The 22,294-nt window shown below is 41.8% G+C and overlaps 1 long non-coding RNA gene across 1 annotated transcript; it reads left to right on the forward strand.

The window, feature by feature from the left end:
• Window positions 1-2,290: 2,290 nt before the first annotated feature.
• LOC113927541 lies at window positions 2,291-15,689 on the forward strand. Its single transcript, XR_003521661.1, has 3 exons — window positions 2,291-2,412; window positions 9,092-9,266; window positions 15,466-15,689. It is a non-coding gene; the product is annotated as an uncharacterized LOC113927541 (long non-coding RNA).
• The last annotated feature ends 6,605 nt before the right edge of the window (window positions 15,690-22,294 follow it).

Here is a 22,294-nt window from a genome sequence, read left to right on the forward strand (position 1 = left end):
TGGCTTCGTTGCCATGATGAGGGAACAGTACAGAAGCAGTAGCCAGAAAACCAAGCAATGGTTGAAAGCTGCAAGTGGTTGCTCAGTGGATGGAAGTAAAAGAACCAGCAGGAGAATAAGATAAAAAGTAAGGCCAGGGTGGAATTGAGACTGTAAAGCCCTGAAGTAAGGCATAAGCAAGTGAAATGGCTAAGTCTTAGGACCTCAGTCTGTAAACTCTGTCCAGCCAGTGGGTGCTCTGTGATGGAGTGAACGCTTGAAGGGAGCAAACTTGGCTGGGCAATGACATAGTATTTGTCTGAGTTTTTCTCTTTTCCATACTTGAGTATCATTCAAAGTTATCTTGAACACATTATCATGTCTTGCTAAGTAGGTGAGTCCAATATTTACAGGATAAACCATAATCTTTTCCAAGAGCTTATCATTTTAGTACAACAGACCATGATCCAGAAGACTAAGCCAAGTTCCTTGGGAGAATCCGGTGCTACTCAACTGGATACTACTCCCCAAGAGGGCAGTTGGAATTGTGTTGCGGCACTTGTTGGTTGTCACTGTGACTGCAGGGTGTTAACTAGTGTTCGATGGGCAACAATCAGCTGCATTGTTGGTCAACAAAGTGAAATATTGTCCCGCCCAGAGTGAAAACTGTGTTCACCCCCAAATGGAAAACTCTAAGTATAAGCTAGACAGTAACTTCCACTGTGTACTTCCGAAAGACTCCTTTACTTCCGGTCATGGATTTTAGTGGAAGAAGAGCTAAAAACACTACTTCTGCCCCAAACTCAAGCTTGTCTCTCCTGTGGTTATCTGTTTACACCTGAATCAGACACGCTGGGTAGCTCTCAGGACATCTGGGGAATGCCTGTCATGTTTCCTTTACTTCCCATTGGCTGTACCACGTGTACCCACAGCGGCCCCCATCCTTAGCTGGGAGATTCCAACTACTATGATGAGTCTCTTCCTTTCAGGTTTATTTGCCCGTGCATTATGAAATGTTTATTCTGCTTCTTTTTGAAGCTCCAGACGCACCTTCTGTGGAAAGAGGCTACTCCTGATACAATGAATTAAATCTTTTCCACTTATTCATTTAGGCTTTTACTTCTTCAGTCCCATGCGTGGAGTAAATATTTTGTGCTGGACGCTGTGCTAAGGGCTGGGCGTGTTTCTTCCTCATGTCACGTGTTTTTCACTCACTAGCTTCTTGACGCTCTTTTCACTTCATTTTCTTTGAGTTATTTTTCCACTTGATGCTTTTGGCAATCATTTTGGTCATCACATCTAGGAAATACTTATCCTCTCTAGTCAACCAGAATTTAGGAGACCAACTCTCAAACCCTTTTCTCTCTAGCAAAAAGGTTTGTGTTTATATCATACCCAATCCACAGGGAGACAAATGTGAGCATGCTCTGCAACTCCCCAAAACAGCTTGGTCCTCAAGACATCCTTTTGGACCCTTGCCTGTAAGCTGCTGTGGTATTGAGACTACTTGCCATATTTGTTCACCAGGTCACTTCTGGTCTTGAGAAATTACTGGAAACTTTTACTTAGAGGTAGCAGTGTATCTGCCTCCAGTTAGTATATACAGGGCTCCAGCTAGTTGACTGTGTGTTTGCTTGCTATGCAAATTGTAAAAATCATTGTTATTTACTTAAAAAATTCCCCTATTCTGCTGACGGTGATATCACCAAGTATCCCCCTTCAGTTCACTGAGCTGCTTTTATGAGGACTAAATCCGTCCCATTCTCGAGACTTCTGACTCTAGGGTTACGGCATTTCTTTAATGGCCAGAATTGGTCTGAAGCTCCTTATCAGAGTAGCTTAACAATCATTGTTGGGAGAAACTTCAGCTTCTCTAGTCATTTAGCCCTTGTTTATCTCATCCTGAGCCTCGTTCCTCATGGTCACATCTTCCACACTGCACAAGGGCTGGGGTTTGAGGATGAGCCGGCTGCTGGCTCACAGGGAAGGCAGAGGTAATGTAATCCCACAGTGAATACCCCAGTAATTCTGCCCCTACAAGTAGAAAGTGTCCTGGCACCAGGCCTACAGAGACCCAACTTTGACAACAAAGAAGCTCACGGTTCAAAATTGTGAAACTGAGCAGCAAGGAGACCAGAGTGTGCCTCTGTTTTTAAAAAGTCTGATCCCCTACAAGCATACAGCCCTTGTGAGGGAAGATACAGTTATTAAAGGCATCCACCGAGGCTTGATCTGCTTCAGTCTAGAATTCAGAGTGCTCATAGAATTGAATTCTCTGAGATGAAAGAATTCTGCTTTGTGCAAAGAGAATGCCCAGTGCTCCTCTTCAGTTTCAGGGGCAGCCTTCTCATGGAGACTCCCAGGTCTAGATGATGGACCGTGCTTGGTTCTTCCCAGAAAGATCTACATGTGGAAAGAAGGCACTTCCTCAAGGTACGTTTAAGACATCGACTCAGGGTCTCTGGTAAGAGCCTGCCTTTCAGGGCCTCAGTAGGCAAGGGTAGAGGGAGACGTGAAGGAGAGGAGGGGGGATTTCTTGCAGGAGGCAGGAACTCAAAGCAAAGACTGGTGGGAAGCAGAGAGACATCAAGTTTGTAAAAAGAAAAATGGAAAACCTTTGAAAGAAGAGGACAGAGATGCTGGAAGCCGTGATAAGTCAAGAAAAGTGGGAGGCAAACCAAACCAAACCAAACCAGAACAAACACTGAACAGTAATAAGAAGCAGAAATCCCTTTTCTGGGGTCCCCTGAAGTGTGAATCTTAGCTGTAGGTAATTGTGCAGTTGACAGATACAAGCTGATTTCAAGGAGTGACAACATTTATTTATTTATTGTTTACTTATATTTTCTGGAACATCTGAATTTTCACAATTCTCTTCTTGGAGTGTGCAGAAGTGGCTCACCTTGCCCTGAGATTCATGAAACAAGGCGGAGGCATTCTAGTTTCTGAACATTTTGGTGGCCTTGAAACCTTCTAACTCAAGGCCTGTTCATTCACTGTGCTCTGGATAAATAAATGAGGGAAGTGATGTTAATGTCATTTCCAATGATGACAGACACGTAAACACCGTTAACATCCTGCAATAATCCAGCCTGGTTTAATGAGTGCTGTTGGTACCTCTTACAGATAGTAATTAATTTGGGCAGAATAGACCCACAGAATCTTAAAATAGTTTGTGTGCCTGACAGTAATTGTGTTTGAATCTATGCACACAACTGAACATAATTTCTGTGGTTGCTGTTGAAACTGGGTCTCTGTTGAGCTCCGGAATGAACAGTGGAGACACTCTTCCTCTGGACAACCCAACATGAGAGTTGAGTTTCTACTACTCGCAGAAAAAAACTTTTACTAATGTTATGGACTGAATTGTGTGCTCCCCAGCCCCACCCACTGCAAGTTTGTATGTTGAAGTCTAGGCACCCAGTCTGGCTGTATTTGGAGACAGGGCCTTTAGGGAGATAATTAAGGTGAATTGAGGTCATAAGGGTGATAAGGGTGGTACCCTGATCCAATAGGACTGATGCCCTTGTAAGAAGAGAAGGGAAGAGATGTTCCCCAGGTTGAAGGCCATCCAGTTGCGTCCTCGACACCAGGAGATATTTCAGCTGTGAAGGCATTTCCCTCCCACCGTCAACTCTCTGGCTTGCTTTGCAAGCACTGACTGCAGCAGCATAGAGATGTCATGAGCCTCACCTCATGCCCTTCAAGGTTGGCCTTTGATGCTCTTTATATTTGATCCATTATCTGTAGAAACTTCACATGCCCTTGGCATTGTCACTCCAGAGCTAAAAGCAATGTCTTGGCATTGCAGAATATTTTGTGACTTGTCTGATTCAACCCAGATGAGACTGTCTAATTCTAGCATCATGAGGAAGGATGAAAGAACATAATTTCCTAAAAAAAACCAAAATTGTTAGAAATAAAAGCCTGTGAACCCAAGAAGCACAGTCTCAAAATGGAGAAAGCAGAGAGTCTTAGAAGGCTTTCTGGAACCACAAAATCTGCTGTAGATTTTTTATGATCTGCAAGAATAACTTTAAAGAAAAATAAGAATTGACACACTAGAGGGAACACTCTGTGTGTATAGCGGTTTTAAAATATGCATTTGTTCACACTCAAGAGTACAAAACCTCTGGGGTTCTTCTTCCTACAGTGGCTTTCTATCTCACTCTAACTCAACAGCTGTAAATGGCTTTGGTAAATCGTGCTAGTACATTTCCATTAACATTAGCAAAATTTATGTCAACTGCACTGACAACAACTGTCAGTCTTTAAAGACCCTAATCTTCCCTTGCAAGAGAACACACATCTATGTCACACCTACGGTTTCTCATGCGTCCTGGTACCATTTGTCTATCTCGTTTCCCTTTTGTTCTCCTCTGGACTCAGAAGGCTCCTTGCTCATCAATCAGCTTTAGCGTCAATGAGGTATATCCTGACTTGGTACAGGCTCCCCTATTATTACCTCCTCTGGCACAGCTGCCTTTTTATCCCAGGGAATGAGGTTTTCCTTGCAGGGCAGCTACATTTGTGTGCTGCAAAGACAGAAGACGAATTGATTTAGAAACTGCGATATACTACATAACTTCAGGTAATGTCCATTATTCCCTAAACAGCATTTTTTTCCTATGGAAACATATACAAGGGCTTATGACTCCCACCCATCAGGAAGCATTATGCCAGGTTTATAGTTTTTCCAGAAAGTCATGGGACGTGGACAGTCCTCAAGCTCGCAGCCTGTTCTATAGACAGATGGAGCCACCTCTACATTTGATCCCGCTCAGAACTCAGCTGGGGCTTCTCACACTATTTGTGTGTGAGAGGGCCAGTGTCTTTTATTTCGAACACGTCATGGACTGCAAATTTTATAAAATGCAAAATCAGAGGCTTGGCTGCTGCGGCAACGTCAAATTTCAAATAAGTTTCTAAGTGCTTGTTCTCACTTTCTATACTTATTGCAGATGGTGATGGTTCATGGAGCAGCCCAGATCTGTGGACCAAACTTTGGGTAGCATGCAGCCTGGATCTCTGGCCACATGGTGCTAAGACTCATCCCGCAAAAGCCATCATGTGACGCAGGATGCGTTCTCCTCTGTTTCTTAGAGCAGGATAGATTTTAGACCTATACGGAGGGAAATGATTTAAACTTGCTTTTGAAAGAACAGGTGCTGAAAGCATCTGTCTTTGTTGGAACCCTGAGTCACTGCAATCAAAGCATGATGATGTACGGCATTCAGGTGGGAAGGAGAAAACAAACAAACCTGCAAGAGAGCAAACAAATCCGTTCAGTGGCTACTCAGAATTGGAAAGGGAGTCAGTACCAGAAATACAAATGAGTTAGAAAAAATAGAAGAAAATCATTAAAACAAACAAAGTTTATGTATTCATCCATTCCCTCGCCAACAAATATTTGAGTACCTACCGTATACCAGTCTGGGCGCTGGACACACAATGAACAAAAAAATCCCTGACAAATCCATGAGAAAGCATAGGTAAAATCTGACACAAGAATAAAACACAAAAAATGACTACAAAACCAAACCAAACCAAAGATGAAGTCAGTTTATTAGTATGATGTGTTATTTAAGGGAAACCGTGTGTAATCCTCGTATTGCAGAGACGGCCATGAGGTGACAACATTATGTTCCATTCAACATCCCTGGATGATACTGTAAGAGAAATAGCACTAGTTTGGGTGGCCCCTGAAACAGCCCAGGGTATAGATGAGTGGTGTTTTCTGACTGTAGACATTTGCCCTTGTAGAGGGAAAATGGTACAGGACAAATAAAATGGGAGCACCAATGTGAACCAGTCAGTTAGGAATGAAATAGTAGCCCATTCTGGGCAGAACCATGTCCTGAGTCTATAAAAATTGAACAGTGATATATCGCTTGCTTTCCATGACTCGTTTACATTATTTAATTTTATTTTTGCAATAGTCCTAATATTAGATAGTATTATGTTCCTATCAGACATGAGAAAACCAGTTAGAAATGGACACAGCTGGGATTAACACCCACGTTTACCTCCAAGCCACTGATGTTTCCACCCTACTACATGGTCATCTCCAACCAAACTTCTGAGAGACAAAGAGAGAGAAACTTGAAAGCCACAAGGGAGAAGTGACAGATTGTATGATGTACAAGGGATCCTCAACGGGACGTGCAGCTTACTTCTCATCAGAGACCATGGTAGCCAGAAGACAGTGAGATGCCATATTGGAAAGGCTGAGAAAAAAAAATTGTCAACCAAAAATCTGTATCAGGCAACAGTATCCTTCAAAAATAATAGAGAATTTAAGACATCCCCAAATAAACTAAACCCAGGAGAATCTGCTTCTACCAGATGTGCCCCACAAGAAACTTTCCAGAGACATCATCAGGCTGAAATTAAAGGACACTAGACAGTCACTCAAATACACATGTAAAGATAGCTACATTAGATAATTATAAGTTTTTTTTTAAAAAGAGTTTATTTATTTATTTGACAGAGAGAAAGAGGGAGAGAGAGCACAAGTAGGGGGAGCAGCAGAGGGAGAGGGAGAAGCAGGCTCCCTGCTGAGCAAGGAGCCCGATGGGCTTGAACCCAGGACCCTGGGATCATGGCTTGAGCTGAAGGCAGACGCTTTAACTGACTGGCCACCCAGGCACCCCTATAAGACAGTATTAATGTGTTTTTGAAATTTTTTTAAAAAGATTTTATTTATTTATTTGACAGAGAGAGAGAGAGAGCAAGCACAAGCAGGTGGAGCAGCAGAGGGAGAGGGAGAAGCAGACTACCCACTGAGCAGGGAGCCCAACGTGGGGCTTGATCCCAGGATCCTGCCATCATGACCTGAGCTGAAGGCAGATGCTTAACAGACTGAGCCACCCAGGTGCCCCAAGACGGTGTTAATGTATTTTTTTGTTGTTGTTTGCAATTCCTTTTTTTTTTCCTATCTGGTTTAGATGACAACTGCATAAAACAAGAAGTATAACTATATATTGATGCAAACACAATATACAAAGATATAATATGTGACAATAACAACATGAAATAGTTTTAGTATACTATTGAAATTAAGTTGGTATTATCTGAACTGACTTTTGCACAGCAAAGGAAAGCATCAACAAAACCAAAAACCTATCAATGGGAGAAGATATTTGCAAATGATGTATCTGATAAAGTGTTAATATCCAAAATATATAAAGAGCTAATATAACTCAACACCGAAAAACAAATAATCCAATTAAAAATGAGAAGACCTGAATATACGTTTTTTCAAAGAAGACATATACATGCCAACAGACACAGGAAAATATGCTCAACATCACTCATCATCGGGGAAATGCAAATCAAAGCCACAGTGAGAGATCACCTCACACCTGTCAGAATGGCTAGAATCAGAAAGACAAGAAGTAACGAGTGTCTGCAAGGATGTGGAGAAAAAAGAACCCTTGTGCACTGTTGGTGGGAATGCAAGCTGGTGTCGCCACTGTGGAAAACAATATGGAGGATCCTCAAAAACTTAAAAATAGAGCTACCATATGAACCAATAATTCCAGGACTGGGTATTTACCCCATGAAAATGAAAACACTAATTTGAAAAGATACATGCACCCTTATGTTTATTGCAGCATTTTTACAATAGCCAAAATATAGAAACAAGCCAAGTGTCCATTGATAGATGAATGGATGAAGAAGATGTGGTGTATATATACGATGGAATATTACTCAGCCATAATTAAGGATGAGATCTTGCCATTTGTCACAATATGGATGGATCTGGAGGGTATCATGCTAAGTGAAATAAGTCAGACAGAGAAACAAATGCTGTATGACTTCATTTATATGTGGAATCTAAAAATCAAACAAATTAATAAACAAAAAACAGAATCAGACCTAGAAATGCAGAGAACTGATGGTCGCCAGAGGGGAGGGGAGTGGGAGATGGGCACATGGGTGAAGGGAGTGGAAGAGACAAGCTTCCACTAATGGAATGAAGAAGTCACGGGAATAAAAGGCACAGCATAGGGAATATAGTCAATGGAATTGTGATGGCGTTGTATGGGGACAGAGGGGAGCTCATTTGTGGTGAGCATCGCATAATGTAGAGAGTTGTTGAATCACTAATTTGTACACCTAAAACTAATGTAACACTGTGTGTCACCTGTGCTCAAATAATAAAAAAAAAGATGTGGATATTATTTAGCCTCAAAAGAGAAGGAAATCTTGCTATTTGCAATGTGAATGAAGCTTGAGGACATTAGACTGAGTGAAATTAGACAGAGAATGGTCAATGTTGTATGACCTCACTTGTATGTGGAATCTGAACACACCAAACTCATGGCCACAGAGAACAGACTGGTGGTTGCTGGAGTGTGGGTGTGGGTGTGTGTGTGTGTGGGTGGGTGGGTGGGTGTGGGTGTGGGTGTGTGGGTGGTGGTTGGTGGGGGATTAAAATGGATGAAGGTGTTCAAAGGGTACAAACTTACGAGTTCTAAGCTGAAGAAGGGAAATAATACACACAGAGCGTGGAGACTGTAGTTGACAATGCTGTATTGTATACTCGGAAGCTGCTGAGGGGAAGTCTTAAACATTTCCACCACACACACAAGTTATGACTATGTGAGTCGCTGAGTGTGTTAACTTAACCTTAGTGTGGTCATCACAACATGTATCAAGTCACTACCATGAACACCTCCAACTTACACTATATGTCAACTCTATCTCAGCAAAGCTAAAAAATGAAAAAAAATTAAAAAACAATGCAAAACCTTGAAGAATTATATGCAAATTTGAATATTTAGGTCCTCTGGCTGCAGCTGGAGAACAGATTGCCAAGAGTAGGTGGGCAGAGACCAGGCAAGGGACAGTCAGAGAAGCACAAGTGAGGGTTGGGGCCATGAGCAGGTCCAGCTTAGCCATTCGGCACAGCAGGCCCCGTGCCCCCGGCCCAGGGCACCTGTTAGTGGCCTGTGAAAATGTTCAATTTGCTTAGCTTAAAATCAGAATTTAAGAATGAATATAATAATGTTGAACATATAATAACGGATTCAGCTTGGATTACATCTGTCTTTATATGAACAAAGTGATAAGATGTAATTTTAAATATCTTTTTTTATGGCATCAGGGCTCCATGAAGGCAAGAGTGCCCAGGGCTCCCTGGCATCATCATGGGGCTCCGGCTGTGAGAGCAGAAGGAAAGTGACTCGGAAGATAAAAACCAATAGGGTTGGTGATGATCGGACTGCGGACCCTGGTGATTGGATGTGTGGATCAGCTGGTGGTGGCCCACGGCTGAGATGGTAAACAGTGGGGAGAGGGCGTCAATCCGAGGCATCCGTGGGACCTGGAGGACGACAGATGGACAGTCTGTGTGCATACCATGCTGCAGTCCGACCAGCGAAGTCTCATTTCTTTGGTCTCCGCTACTGGGACGAGAAGCTTCCTTTGCAATAGCATTTATTGTGCTGGGATTTTACCTGTCTTAACTTTTATTATAGTAATTGGAGGTCTGGGGACTGTTTGGAGAACTTTGAAGGAGTATGATTCTTTTGCTGAAATGTGTAAACTCTATCAGTACTGATTATGTTTTGCAAGATGCAGAAAACCCTGGCTGATTTAAAAATTAAAGAAGAAAGAAAAGAAAAACAAAAACAGCTATTCACTCAGCCCCTCTTTGCACATTTAGGCAGATAATACCATGAATGCTGGAGCGTAAACAACAAATTATATTAAACAAGCCACGCTATGTACATCTCCATTGGAAACACGTTATGAAATGAAACTCAACAGCTGCCAAATGTACTAAATGATCAAATCAGAAGGAAGTGAATGCCTTTTTGAAGCCCTCCAAAAGGATTTACAACTAAAGTGTTAAAAAAATCAGGAGATTCTATGCATTTGATGGTGACCCTAGAAACATCTTAAGTATCTTTCGACGGCATCTTCGGTTCATGTTTTATTAAAACCTTTGTTTCTTCAGTTACTTCCGATAATATAAAGCATTTTGTACATTAGAGAGAATCTGAGGTCTTTTGCCCATATTAAAATATCTCACATAAAATATGTGACATCCAATTTAGTCTTTTCTGTAATAAAATAAAACTTGACCCAACACATCATAATAAAAGAGCAGTTGAACCAGACCAGATGATCTACCCCCGAGAAACCTACAAGTCATCATTTTGATAATTTCTTCTTCCTCAGACATCAGCAGAAGTGGGTTTTTTGTAAAAATTAACTATGCTAAAAGTCTCTTCTCTTTAAATTTCTTCCTGACAATTATTAATTTTTAAGATCAACCAGAGCCATAAAATCTATACACATCGAGATCTCACCATCTCCTTTTTTCCGCTTGCCTCTGATGCCTGGGGTCATGGTCAAGCCAAAAACAATTAAGCAGAATGTAGGTCAGTTCACCGGGTGATCAATTTACCCATTCTTTTGGGTCCTCGCTCTGAAGATTCCCAGGAACACTATGGCAGGTGCTATTTCGAGCAGGGATGAAAGAAGAGGATCTTCAAAGAATACCACTGCATGGTGAGCAACGTTTCTAGAGCACGTGACAGAAAGGCCTGCAGAAAGGGCTTCTCAGCTTCAAGAGCACCCAGGAGACTACATGACTATGTATGGTGACACATTTCTTTTAAGAAGAGGGTGGATCTGATGTGGAGTGGAAGACCCTGAGTGGAAGGAGAACCCTGGACTCAGAGTCAGGTGCCGGACTGAGGACACTGTCAGGTCGTTAACTAGCTCGTGTGTGTGTGTGTGTGTGTGTGTGTGTGTGTGTGTGTGTGTGGTAAGTCCTTTAACTTCTCTGGGCTTCAGTTTCTTCTTCTGCAAAGAGGGTGTCAGTTCATCTTTCAGGTTCACTTCACGGGCTTCCATGAACATCTTGGTGGCCGAAGAATCTGCTGTGAATTGATCTCCCCCTTTCTATGAAGGGTTACTTTTTTTCAGTTTGGTCATCTTGTCTTCTTCCCTAGTGTGGCAGGCAGAATAATGCCCCTCTTCCAGGATGTCCACATCCCGATCCCTGGAACCAGTGACTGTGTTTCCTTGCATGACAAAAGGACTTTGCAGATGGAATGATGGATCTTGACGTGAAGAGAGTGCCCTGGGTTCTCCTGGTGGGCCCAAAGGCACTGCGAGGATCCTTCTTTATAAAGAGGGAGGTATGAATGTCCAAGTTAGAGAGAGAGGGATTTGAAGGAGCTATCCGGCTGGCTTCAAGAATGGAGGAAGGGGCCATGAGCCAAGGAATGCGGGTGGATTCTAGAAGCTGGAAAAAGGCAAGAAAACAGATTTGCTCCCCCCAGAGCCTGCAGAAGGAAGCTCTGCCAATACATTTTAGACTGCTGACTTGCAGAACTATAAAATATTAAATGTATGTTCTTTTAAGCCGCTGAATTTGTAGTAGCCACAAAGAAACTCCTATACCTGGAGAGGGAGGACTTCCCCGGTCTGTATCCTCCCTCTGGTGGCAAGGTCAAGTAACATAGTAACAGCTCGGCTTGCTTAGCATCTGTCCATCCCCAAGGAAAGATTTTTCATTTATAGCCTAGGAAACTGCTGCAGAGGATTGGACCATGGCAGGAGAAGAGAGTGAACGGTTCAGGCAGCACTCAAAAAGAAATCTTCCTGTTCACTTAAAGCCGTGTTTATAAACACCCTTTCTCTGTGGAAGCAGGGGACCTGCAGTGGGGGATTTGCATCTGGAGGCTGAGCTAGCGGAGGCAGCAATCTCTTCAGATGAAACCTTGTTTGGTTTTGTGTAGTATCAAGTGGCCCAGAGCCCAAGAGCAATAGAAACACAATTGCGAAGTTGGTATGGCTGCAGCAGGAAATTCACTTTAAGGGATGGATTTCAGAAACAGACAAAGTCTGTAATAATTACGTGTTGATTGATGCATCGCTCATGGGTAACACCGGAAGGCTGGGGTATGTCTGTGTTCATCTGAGCTGGTTTGAGATACCCAGGGCAGAGGCCCAAGGAAAACTCTAGCTAAGGTGTTGTGGAGGCTCACATGACATAATGCATTCAATTATTAAACAGTCATGTCCATTAGCGATGGCTGGCAAAGGGACATTTAATGGTGCTCTATGGGGATTATCATGGCGATGGCACACACAGATCTTCCCGACAGAGGATCCCACAGCCCCAGCTCTAACAGGGAAGCCTCCCCACCCATCATGCCTTGCATAGAACATACCCCAGAGGAAGAAGGGCCGACCTACAAAGCTCACATCGTCCCAACAGGGAGCTGTCAGATGTCGAAGGCAACACTTGGCGAGGCATATTGGAGGGAAGCAGATTCCTGGAGAAATCGATTTGATGTTGAGTCAGTGTTTGAAAGCACTTAGTAAAAGGGCTTAAGCAGGGACTTAGTCTTGGTTGGTAACAGAGCCGATTAAGGAGACATTCCAGAGAAGACCATGTGGCCCAAGACACGGCTGGAAAGCAACACACTGGATTATTCACATAGCCACGGTGCTCATCCCTGAGATGACCAGGAGAGGAATGTCAGAATCTACTCTACACTGCTTAGCTTCTAGAATGTATATAAATTCACAAAGTGAATGCCACCGTTCTTGTTCATGGAGCCTTCTGTTGGCTTGGTGAAGTACTCTTTGCGGTATTCACAAATACCCTGGTAGCTGAATTGTGGAGGCTGCGGAGCCTTGCATTCCAGATCTTCTGCTCTGAGGTGCTGGTGGCTCGTGTACAGAGTTCTCAGGGAGACGGGGCATCACCCAGTGATGAAGCCCGGAGCTTGGAACCCTGAGAACTTTGGTGCATGCAAGGCCCTTAGCTTTGCTCCTCTCGGCTTCAGTTTTGTCGATCTTAAAATGGAGGTTAAAATAGTACCTCCCTCTAGGGTGTTCATGAAGAAAAAAAGGAGTTAAGCGCCTACAAAACCCTAAGCAAAGTAAGTGCCCCACGCAGAATCAGCATTCGATGTGTCTTCATTATTATTAATAATTCGTCTCTCCATGGGTTACTTCTGCCTGTGAGTGATGATCGGGTGGCCAGAAGCTGTGAATTCAAAATCATACCCAAGAGCAGCTGTTCCGTGGAAGAGCTGAGCATGATAATGAAACCCTAACTACCCTAATATTCAGTGAGTCTTGAGCACCTGTTCTACTGCTTTCATGGTTGGCAGCTTCCAGCAAGTTCTCTGGCAAGAGCCACCCATTTTGTAGTAGAGATTTAAACTACCTTTCCATCCTCTGCAGGGCCAGAGCATGCCTTGGGGCCTGTGGGCTGATTAAATATGAAAATCCAGGACTGGAGAGATATCCTTCTTTCTTTTTCTTTCTTTTCTTTCTTTCTTTCTTTCTTTCTTTCTTTCTTTCTTTCTTTCTTTCTTTCTTTCTTTCTTTCTTTCTTTCTTTCTTTCTTTCTTTCTTTTTCTTTCTTTTTCTTTCTCATCAGCGAGAAGGCACAGCAGGTGCCCTTCCAAAGGTAGAAAACATGGGTGCTCCCCCATCTGTCCCTACTGACAATATCTACAGTCCTCAGGGGTCCTGAGGCCCAGGGATCACCTCCTAAGGCAAACGCTGCTCTTTCACGGACCAAAGGAGCCCACGGCTCCTTTGGCTTGGGGACAGTGCCCTCCTCCCCGGGAGACCGAGCACTCAGCTGTCCTTCTCCCGTCCCCGTTTTGTACTGCACAGGACGTGTCCTGGTGTTGCAGAAGCGAACACTAATTTCCTCTTCAGTGGCACACCAGGAGTGCATCTGGGGGTGGGGAGGAAGTCGCCCTGTCTACATCCCTGTCTCTCTGAGCCCCAAATGCCCGTGCCACCTGACACATGGGGTCCGCCAGGGAGGAGATGGCAACAGCTCTGCCTGACGGCATGGGCTGACTCAGCTTCCTGGGGAAGACTTTCTTTCTTCTTTGACGACATGTCTGAAAGATGATGACTCCTCCATCTGCTGGAAAGCTGTTGAGTTTGGTCAAGGCTCGAAAACTTCTCTTATTCCTTTTCATCTCTGCAGGCTAATGTGCTCGACGGGGATGAGGCAGGTGCAGTCAAACACAGCATCGGCTCCGCAGACCTGGCGGGGTCCTGGCTGCCCCCAGGGGCTGCTCCCTGAGCCCCCCCACACCCTGCCACCGTCAGGGCAAATGCTTTCTTTTCAGTAACTCCTTGGACCTCACCAAGCAGAGTCATAATTTTTACCTTGTTCAGTCCCCATGAAAATCTCATGGCATGGGAAAGGAAAAGAACAGTGGTGTTGTCTCTGACATCTCACATCGGTGCAAGGTACAGATACCTAAATATAAGAGCAGCTGGTCTTTACTGAATACTTGCCATATGCCCAGGGCTATTTCAAATGCTTCCCCAGATTTTTTTTTTTTTTTTTTTTTTTTTTGCTGATTCTCATTATAGTCCCATGAAGAAGTGTGTCACTATCTCCCTTTTACAGATGAGAAAAGTCATTATAGGATAAATCACTTAGCCAGGATCACCCAGCTGGTAGGTGTCCAAGTTCAATTTAAACCCAGCTGTCCCAGAGCAAAGCTCTTGCTCTTCATTCTTAGGATGATGCATCCTTTGCAGGACTCCAAAGAAATCTCATGACAAACTTGCAATGTAGGAATCATTATTTACATTTTACAGATGAAGATGTGGGTTTTAGAGAGGATAAGGAAATTTTTCATGACCACATTTTCTGTCCCTGAGAATATGGGTGAATCTAATCTAAGATCTCTGTTCTCTCTTGAGTCGGGGATCCAGTTTTATTTTGCTCTTCCATTGGCTCACTGTAAAAATTGTGGGATCTTAGAGATATATGTCTCCTTTTCTCAGATTTGGTTTCAGGCCATGGAATGGTGGTGGTACAGTGACTTCTAGAAGAGACGATTAGCCCCGGAATCATTCAGATCCCAGATCCATGTATGGTGAATCTGTGGCAGGCACAGGGTCCACCCAGCTCCAGCCTCCACATGCTGAAGTTACCATAGTGACTAGACAAAGGAAATAAATATCTGTATTTTGTTTCCATCTATGTGGAGATGGTCACGTGGAGCAGTTTGAGCCAATAGACCAGCCAAAATTCATCTACTGGGGAAAGAGGGGTGGTTTAGGAAAGCTTTTACAATAAGAGAAACTGATGCAACTGGCACTACCACTTCCTCATTCTTTCTCTCTTAAACCAAAGTGTGATGCCTGGAGGTTCAGCAGCCATACTGTGACTATGAGGCTGTCAACTGGAAATGGCAAAGAGGAAAGATGAAAGAGCATGGTTGAGCTTTGGATTGTCTGCCTCCAGACTTCCTGTGTCAGAAAAACAAACTCCTTTGCTCCTCCTTTTTTAAAAGCCCCTCTTTGATGGAGTTTCTCTTGCTTTGTGAATGATACAAGGTCTAAACACCTAGACTAGTTCCAGGAATGCTGTATCCTTGTGTCTGTTGGGGTAAGCTTAGTTCCACGCTGTCTCCTCTCTTTCTTTCCTGCCCAACACAGCTTCACATTTTTTTCTTCATCCCTCAGGGTCTCCTGTGAAATGTGGGTGCTTTGTGTCCTGCTAACAACGTACGAAGGATGCATGAAGGGCAGCTTCAACCATGTATCTTAATCTCTGAACAGGAAAACTCGAAGTTCTTTTTTTTAAGTTGAAGATTTAAACTGAGCATTCTGCTTTTATGTGGCAATGTCAAGAAAGCCTATATTCTGTATTTGGGGTTGTGTGGATTGCCCTGGAATTAGAGCGGACTTTCCCCAAAACATGTTATGCATTGTTCTGTTCCATACCTACCAAGCTGGCTGTTGAGGTGGATGCATGGTCTGTTGTTCATTCCCTCAGCCAAGCATGACCAAGACCTCCTGCTCTTTCTTAATTTGGTGGAGTGATTGCCTTGATTAGTTAAAAAAAAATTCATGGTGTTTGCAGGAATTATATTCTATTTGAAACAAATTACTGAAAATTATTCTATTTGAATCAAATGTAGTTGACCGTTTTCACCTAGGGGGCCTGGACCTCAATATACGTAAATTTGAGTGGAGTAAGGTAACACAAAGAGTTTTTGTAACAAACACACACGCAGTCACGCATGTGTGTGCGCACATGCAACTCACTCATGCACACACACACTCAGTGCAGGGATGTATACTAGAATGCCTAGAATAGTTATTTTAGCTAGTTTAAGAAGTGTGCGTGGGATCCAGGAAGCACATTCAAGTGATATTGGCAGAACGTCTTTAGAAGAATTCCGGAAAGACTGAGCTGGGCCATAGGCAGCCTGCGTTTGATTTCTGATTCTGCCGCTTCCCCACTGGGTGGCCTTGAGTAGGTTACTGAATGCTTCTAGACCCCCAGTCCCTTACCTGAAACAGTGGACATTGAACAGGGCTTTTTGTTCGTTTTTGTTTTTTTGTTTTGTTTTGTTTTTCGTTTTTTTGGTCTTTGTGGCTCTGACATTCTGTGACTCTAACTTCCCCCCACGGATTACATTTTTCTAGATTTTTATTTATTTATTTTTATTTTTTTTTAAAGGTTTTATTTATTTATTTGAGAGAGCGAGAATGAGAGAGAGAGAACACAAGAGGGAAGAAGGTCAGAGGGAGAAGCAGACTCCCCGCTGAGCAGGGAGCCTGATGTGGGACTCAATCCCGGGACTCCAGGATCATGACCTGAGCCAAAGGCAGTCGCTTAACCAACTGAGCCACCCAGGTGCCCTACATTTTTCTAGATTTTTAAAGAAATGGTATCAAGAGAACTGGCTTTCATTTAATGAAAAGTAATCTCCTTACTTCATACTAGTTATAAAAATATAATCGGGATGTACTACAGGCATAATTTTTTAAATTACATGAAGAAATATGTGACTGTGTCTTTAACTCTGTGTAGGGGACACCTTCTGAAAAAGACACAGAAAACCGAACTACAGAAGTCAACATACACAAATTGAACAATATCAAAATGAAAACTTCTGTGTTATAAGACAGAACCTGGAGACCAGAGGACTATATTTGCTTATGTGAAACAGAAGAAGGATGGGTATCCAGAGTATTACTTGTGTGTCGATATCGACAAATCAGTTTGTTTCAGGGTTCACCTCGTGGATCCTTTCTCTAGGGCATCATAGTTTTGCATTTGCAATTCTATCAAGACTGGAAGTTGAAGTCTGCTTAAGTTAATAAAACTTCAGTTTCCACAAGTGTAGAAAAGTGGGTAATATATATATCAATTCACAGAAGAGGAAATAAAAATTACCAGTAAGCATATGAAAATTGGCTCTACTCTTTCCTCATCGGGGACATTGAGATCAAAACTACGAGATCACACATTCCATAAGGTGCGGGCAAACATAAAGGGAAATAGGGAATAAACACCATGCAGGGTGTATAGCTGTATTGCCATTTTGGAGGGTAACTTGTTAGTGCTAGAAATTAAAATCTTGCCTATGCATTTCTTTTTCTTTGCTTTCTCTATGGCCTCAAATGTGCAGATTTGGATTAGTTATAATCTTGGCTTGTGGCTCACTTTAAATATGGTTCCATGTATGTCCTCACTCATTCGTTCATGATTACTTAATAAGCACATGTGAACTCATCAGTCAGTGTAGGACTGGGACCTTGACCGTGACTCTTACTGCATCACTATTCCCAGGATAACACATCTCTCCACATCTACCCAAGGAAAAAACCTCTAAAACCATGTGTTCCTAATGTTGTCCTTTAAATGTGTATACACAGCTTTATCTCATCTATATGAATTCCTAAGAGGTATATTTTAAAATTCTAGTGTGTTTTTTTTTTCCAACTTACCATAAAAGGGCACAAAGCCATCCAAGTAGAGAAGAAAAGGCCTTTTCCAGGAAGCACTCACACACAACCAAGACCAGGTCAAGCCCAAGGAGAATCTGGTTTCATGGCTATGTATTTATAGAATGATTTCCATTTGAAAATTGTTTTCCAAATATTTTAGGAAGCCACCGTGGGAGACTTTTCGGTGAGTGGAAAAGAAAAAGAACTGATACCTCGGTGAAATTTTTATTAATTGAGAATGACTGTTGAGAATTTGGAAGAGCTTATGTGAGATTTGAAATGGAAGGAGGTTTTGAAACATTTACATGAGGATTCCATTAGAAAGTTTAAAAAGGCTTGAAAAGACACATTAAAAATAATTAAAAAAAAAACAGAGAGAGTGAGAAAACGTAATTACCAGATAAGGAGATCTTTCTTTCTTTCTTTCTTTCTTTCTTTCTTTCTTTCTTTCTTTCTTTCTTTCTTTCTTTCTTTCTTTCTCTTTCTTTCTTTCTTTCTTTCTTTCTTTCTTTCTTTCTTTCTTTCTTTCTTTCTTTCTTTTCTTTCTTTTCTTTCTTTCTTTCTTTCTTTCTTTCTTTCTTTCTTTCTTTCTTTCTTTCTTTCTCTCTCTCTCTCTCTCTCTCTCTCTCTCTCTCTCTCTTTCTCTCTCTCTTTCTTTCTTTTCTTTTCTTTTTTTTTATGTGGCAAGTGATAAAACAGCCTGGTTATTAACCTGGTAGGTGGAGGGACAACCCACTGACGGTAATTGGGGAAATGAATGCTCAAGATAGCAATTCTTCCCTTCTTCTGAGGAAATCATTGCTTAATTGAAGTGGATCCACGAGAATCTTTACAATTTCTTGAAGGAATTGGTGATTCAAGAGGCTTTTGTGACTACAAAACAGTGATTTAAATCATTCCCTGAGGAAAGAAATTTGGAAGAAAATTAAAAAAAAAATAATGCCAGTTTAGCTATTAGTGTGGAAAACCTTCAGGACTGAAAGAGATGTTTACCAGCCACACTGTGCTTTTTATGACTTAGAGGCAATGTCACATCTGGGCTCACTTGAGAGCGTAGTTCCATTGTGACAAACATCGGCAGAATGCCCTGATGTGATTCTGGGAATGTCACATAAGATGTAATATTCTGTGTCAGAGCTTATGGTAGGGGAAGAAAAAACAAGGAAAATCAGGGGGAGGAAACAGATATCTAGATCTAGGAAGGCAAGTACTAGAACTGATAAATGAATTCAGTCAAGTCGCAGGATACAAAATCGACGTAGAGAAATCTGTTGTGTTCCTATACACTAATAATGAAGCAGCAGAAAGTGACATTTGCAAGACCCCATTTGCAACTGCACCAAAAACAATAAAATATCTAGGAATAAACTTAACCGGGGAGGCGAAAGACCTGTACTCTGAAAACTATAAAACACTGATGAAAGAAATTTGAGATGATGCAAAGGAATGGAAAGACATTCCATGCTCATGAATTGGAAGAACAAATATTGTTACAATGTCTCTATCACCCAAAGCAATTTACAGATTTAATGCAATCCCTTTCAAAATACCAGTAGCATTTTCCACAGAAATAGAACAAACAATCCTAAAAATTTGTATGGAACCATAAAAGACCTTGAATAGCCAAAGCAATCTTGAAAAAGACAAACAAAACTGGAAGACTTTAAGTTATATCACAAAGCAGTAGTAATTAAAACATTATGGTACTGGCATGAAAATAGACACATAGATCAATGGAATAGACTAGAAAACCCAGAAATAAACCCACAATTATATGGTCAATTAATCTTCGACAAAACAGGAAAGATTATCCAATGGGAAAAAAATAATCTCTTCAACAAATGGTGTTGGGGAGGTTGCCTGGGTGGCTCCATCCATTGAGCAGCTGACTCAACTCATGATTTCAGCTCAGGTCATGATCTCAGGGTGGTGAGATCGAGCCCTACGTACGTCAGGTTCTGTGCTCAGCGGGAGTCTGCTTAAGATTCTCTCTCACTCTGCCTTTCCTCCCCTCCCCACTCACACACATGCTCTCTAAACAAAACGAAACAAAATGAAACAAAACAAAAAACAAATGGTGTTGAGAAAACTGGACAGCCACATGCAAAAGAATGAAATTGGACCACTTTCTTTCACCACACACAAAAATAATCTCAAAATGTATTAAAGACCTAAATATGAGACCTGAAACCGTAAAAATCCTTGAGGAGAACACAGGCAGTAATCTCTCTGACATTGGCTGTAGCAACATTTTTCTAGCTATGTGTCCTGAGGCAAGGGAAATAAAAGCAAAAATGAACTACTGGGACTACGCCAAAATAAAAAAGCTTCTGCACAGCGAAGGAAACAACAAAAACTAAAAGACGACCTATAGAATGGGAGGCGACATTTGCAAATGACATATCTGATAAAGGGTTAGGATCCAAAACATGCAAAAAACTGATACAACTCAATCCCCAAAAACCAAATAATCCAGTTAAAAAATGGAACATGAACAGACATTTCTCCAAAGAAGACCAGATGGCCAACAGACACATGAAAAGATGCTCATCATCACTCATCATCAGGGAAATACAAATGAAAACTACAATGAGATATTACCTCACACCAGTCAGAATGGCTAAAATAAAAAAAAAAAAAGCAAGGAACAGCAAGTGTTGAGGATGCGGAGAAAAAGGAACTCTCAAAAGTACACTGTCGGCGGGAATGCAAACTGGTACAGCCACTGTGGAGAACAGTATGATTTCAGCTCATAAAATTAAAAATAGAACTACCCTATGATCCAGGAATTTCACTACTGGGTATTTACCCCCCCCCAAAAAAAAACTAATTCAAAGAGATTCCTGAACCCTTATGTTTACAGCAGTATTATCTACAACAGCCAAACTATAGAAACAGCCCAAGTGTCCACTGACTGATGAATAGATAAAGAAGATGTGGTATATACATACAATGGAATATTACTCAGCCACAAAAAGGATGAAATCTTGCCTTTTGCAGCAGCATGGATGGAGCTAGAGAGCCTAATGCTGAGCGAAACAAGTCAATCAGAAAGGCAAATACCATATGCTTTCACTCATATGTGGAATTTAAGAAACAAAACAAATGAGCAAAGGGGAAGAAAAAAGAGAGGGAGGCAAACCAAGAAATAGACTCTTAACTCTAGAGAACAAACTGATGGTGACCAAAGGGGAGGTGGGGGAGGGGCTGGAGGAAATAGATGATAGGGATTAAGGAGGGCACTTGCCATGATGAAAAAAAAAAAACAACCCAAGGAAAATCAAGCTAAGTGACCTATGTTTCCCTTTCTAAAAGATTTGTATTTGAAGAGAGACAGGTTTGTTTCACTAACGGTTCGCTGAAAAATGCTTTGAGTCTAACAACGTACTTCGGCCACTGATCTCAGCAGGTAATGAGAACTCAGGTGATAGTGAGGAACAATAAAGTCAGTTTTGGGTAGGACCTTAGCGCTGTGAATATACAGTACATACAGAATGGACTGAACAGTCCTGGGAAAGAATCACATAAGCCATTGCTGGACTGAGTTTATGTGGTTTCTTAGATACGTAAAATAAATAATTGTGATTTCATAAGATCATTAGGTTAAGTCACGGTATTTTCACTCTGGATGCAGAAAGTGAATTCTCACGAATTTTTTTTTACAAATGCTGCCTAAATGACGGGCATGTATCATTCAGCTTAGCTTTTAAAGATCCTATTCTTAATTTCCTTTTATAAAGAAAACAGCTATATGCTTGTTTAGCCTTTCATTTAGTATGAAGTGCACCTTGCCGAAATCTTTTAGTATTAAGTGTGTGTATAGATGATTTCCTTTCTATATCACTGTTCTCGTCTAATTCTTTCAATGGCATAATGTCCTTGTGTGTATGTGTGTATGTGTGTGTGACATCATGCCCACTTGGAGAGTGATGAATTGGGTGTCACTTTGAAGCAGTCACGATGTGTCATGTTAGTACTTTTGCATTAAGTTCCAGTTAATTAAATAACCTCTTTTACTACAAAAAAAAAATGTTGAGCTTTATTAAGTTAGAAAATTTACAACCAGTAGCATAATCAATAAAACATTAACAAACATGTCACCCCCGACAAACCTTTTGTATTGATTTTCACATTCTTACAAAGCGTGCCTGTAGCCTTGAAATAAAAACACCACTGTGGTAATGGGTTGTCACCACATTGGCCAAACATACCATTCTGCGGGGCGGTTGTGAAACTCTTGGAATTACTGTTGTTTCCGGTTATTTGGAAAAATCCGCTTACGGATGCTTTTGAAATGGTCTCCCTGCTGGAACGAGTTTAACTCCTGTGCCCACCAGAGAAAGGCAGAACTAACAGCCGGGCTGTCACTTGAACCTTTGTCCATCGGTGGTTGCGGAGTGAAGGAAGAACTGAAGCCATTTTCTTGCTAATCCAGGTAACAACAATATAAGTTTCCGCCTTAGTTGTCTGAGTTTTTCAGGAGGCTATAATTCTTTTCAGTCTGAAATATCCAAATGACAGCCTCACATCCCCAACGTGAGCGTGTGGAGAT

The sequence above is a fragment of the Zalophus californianus genome, chromosome 7, assembly GCF_009762305.2.
Source record: "Zalophus californianus isolate mZalCal1 chromosome 7, mZalCal1.pri.v2, whole genome shotgun sequence".
Lineage (NCBI taxonomy): Eukaryota > Metazoa > Chordata > Mammalia > Carnivora > Otariidae > Zalophus > Zalophus californianus.